Here is a 3365-nt window from a genome sequence, read left to right as displayed (position 1 = left end):
CGGGAGAGGCCCGCGTACCGCAAAAAAAAAAAAAAAAAAAAAAAGTGAAAAATTACAAGCCAGACTCCTACTGAATATGAACTTTATTTTTTAGTAATGAAATCCTAGTGTTTCCGAGCCTTGCCTTATAAGAAGGGCCCTCCCAACTCAAACATTCTACGTATTAAATGTGACTCGAAATAGATGGGTCACTGGGTTAAGGTTTATGAACCTTTTTTGCTATAAAGAGACTGGCTTGTCTTGCCCTTGGCTGGGCTCATTCTTTACCCTTAAAGGTCAAGAAGCTGGATGTCTTCCCCTTTTTAAGAGAATCAAATTCAGTTTTTTATTCACACAGTGCTGCAATCCCTTGGACACTTTTAATACTTTATCAGACCTCACACCTACATCTCTTTCCCAAAAGTTTCAACAAAAGACTAATTGAATATCATGAATTCTGACTGAGTCTCATGCCCATCCCAGAGCCAAAGGTGGTGGCCAGGAGGTCTTGGATATGGGACAGGTGCTCCAACCCTGAATTTTGGAGGTAGGTCCCATTCCACTATACAGACTAATAAAGGGAGAAGAGAGGAAAGACCAAAAATACTGTCACTAGACATAGGGTGAATAGATGTTGGGCTACCCTAAAATAACTGCCATGAGTATAGAAGAACCTACCCAGGAATTGTAGAAATCTTGGGGAGGGCATTATATTTTTTAACAAAGCCTGGAATAGGAAATTCAGCTAAGTCTTATAGAGATCTTAAGAGGCAGGGAAGTATCATCTAATACGTAGTTTGCATCGGGGAAAAGAATGAGATAAGAGTAGATCTACCATGAAGCTAATGAAACTTAAACTTTCATATCTGACAGCAATCCTAAAAATGTTATAGGACACTATCATTAATGAACCATGACGCTGAAACAAACTTTTCTAAGCCATCAGTAATAAAATATTTAAATCATCCATACTAAAGGAAAGACTTTCTTTCCTCACTATAAAAAAATTACACTATTACATTATTGTAATATAAAGAGGTGATCAAATAGTATGTAGGCTAAAACACGGGGAAAGTACTATCAAGTTGTGTCAGATGTTGATTAAATAAAATGTGCTGTTTACCCGGATTTTGTGATGTTTGTGGTATTTGTCAGGTCTTTCCAGTTTGTAATTTGTGATGACTTCTTTTCTCATTCTAATTAAATGTTCACATTAGTACTTATGTATTTGTAATTATTGTTCATTTTCCTAAAGAGAGCACCAAAATCGTGTAAGCTACAGATCCCACAGGACCTGCATCTATTCCTGGATTCTTCCTTCGGCAGGGCCCAGAGGGTGGCTCAGAGCTACAAGCTCACTTCCAGGTGTCTCAGCAATTTCTGGCCAGACATCCTCACACCACAAACCCAAGGAGGAGAAAGTGTCTGTGGCCCTGCATTCCCAGCTTAATTCCCAAGGTCACTCTTCTTGGACAAGTGTAATTGCCCTCCCTCCCCTTGAACCAACCATCATATGGGGAAGGGATACGTTGACTGGTTTAAGCCAATCACAGCCCATTCCTGGGTTGGGGGTGAAGTCAATCCCACCCAAACCACACAAAAAGAATAGAGACAGAGGGGTAATTTTCCAAAGAAACTAGGTGTCCTGGTACCAGGGAGGAAGGGACTAAATGCTGGACAGAAAGCAATAAGTATCCCAGAGCTGGGACTTTCCGTGGGAGTGAAATTTAAGAGGGCACCAAAAATTCAGCAAGTTAAATAATATTTTAATGCACTATTTTTTTTTTTTTTTTTTGTGGTAGGCGGGCCTCTCACTGTTGTGGCCTCTCCCGTTGCAGAGCACAGGCTCTGGACGCGCAGGCTCAGCGGTCATGGCTCACGGGCCCAGCCGCTCCGCGGCATGAGGGGTCTTCCCAGACGGGGGCACGAACCCGTGTCCCTTACATTGGAATGCAGACTCTCAACCACTGTGCCACCAAGGAAACCCTAATGCACTGTTTTTAAAAACTGAACTAGCAAACTGCAGCCTGAAAGCTGGTTGCCTTTTTCTAAAAAAGTATGGAACTGTTCACAAATTTGTGTGTCATCCTTGCACAGGGGCCAGGCTAACCTTCTCTGTATTGTTTCAATCTGAGTATATGTGCTGCCAAAGTGAGCACCTGGCTGCCTGTTTTTATTACAGTGGCTGGGCTACCTCCTTTGGGAGTTAGGTTCTGCCTCACGACTGTCTGCAAAATCGTTGATGTTCAAGAAGAAACTGTCTGGTCCCTGAGGTTTCTTGGAACCCAGGAATTGTGAGATGCTCTTTTCCTATGACAACTCTAAATTGGCCTCCTGATTCAGAGAGGTGTGGGAAAGCAGAGGATGCCCCATTTCCCTAACAATTAAGATCAAACTCCATATTAACAGCACAAGCCATTCACTAGATTTTGAAGAAAGAATGCTGGGAGGCCTTGGATTCAAGCTAAGCCTTTGCCTAATATCTCTAGCCCTTCACTCAGGCTCCTCCACCCCAAGCTGACGAGGGCAGGCTCAGCCAGCTTGCTGGCAATACGACGTGGAATCTGCTGGGGACAAATGGAGGAAGAGGCAGACCCTATCCACTTTGCTGCCAGACCAAGGCAGGCCTTGCTATTCTGTGTGGGCATGTTATGGCTTCAGTTACTGAGCCAGGCTTTATCCTCCATGACAGCTCATAAAAAAATCAACACAGTCTTCAATGCTATCAGAAGCCTGTGCCTAGAAACAGCTAGTGTTGATGAAAGGGAGAAAGGCATCCTTCCTTCTAATCGCATGTGTGACTAGAAAGCCAGTATTTCATTAACAGGACCACAGGTAACCAGTAGAAGTGACAAGTAACCACAGGGAAGCCAAACATGTCACTTTAAATAACAATCTCTATTTACTTCTAAGAAACACATTCCTGGAAACATCAATAAGAGCCATTTGTCAGCTCTGTGACCCTGGTGTGTCAACTGGACACTTAACATTTGGGTGCTCGGTCTCTCCAGGTGTGAGGTGAGGGCCAGGACTTGAGTGATCATCTCTGAGGTCCTTTCCAGCTCTGGCATGCTACAGTTCTACCAGATGGGGGGTCATTTCCCTTCCCTCCCTTCCCAAGCAGTGGTAGGCAGCCCCATAACAGCTGCGGCGCCAGAGGACCAGGGCAGGAAACATGGGCAGGGCATAAAACCTGTATATACTGGCAAGTAGGACTGATGTGCAAAATAAATTTGCACTGTCACCTACTATTAGAACTTAGTTTAAAATAATCTCAGGGGGACTTCTCTGGTGGTGCAGTGGATAATACTCCACGTTCCCAATGCAGGGGGCCCAGGTTCGATCCCTGGTCAGGGAACTAGATTCCACATGCATATGCCGCGACT

General features: G+C 44.1%; 1 non-coding gene across 1 annotated transcript; it reads right to left on the bottom strand.

The window, feature by feature from the left end:
* Nucleotides 1-2031: 2031 nt before the first annotated feature.
* LOC116750047 lies at nucleotides 2032-2138 on the bottom strand. The gene has a single exon (XR_004348791.1). It is a non-coding gene; the product is annotated as a U6 spliceosomal RNA (small nuclear RNA).
* Between the last annotated feature and the right edge of the window lie 1227 nt (nucleotides 2139-3365).

Source organism: Phocoena sinus, chromosome 2 (genome assembly GCF_008692025.1).
Source record: "Phocoena sinus isolate mPhoSin1 chromosome 2, mPhoSin1.pri, whole genome shotgun sequence".
NCBI classification, from domain to species: domain Eukaryota; kingdom Metazoa; phylum Chordata; class Mammalia; order Artiodactyla; family Phocoenidae; genus Phocoena; species Phocoena sinus.
Note: the sequence above shows the minus strand (reverse complement) of the source record. Positions and strands in the feature narration are given on the sequence as shown.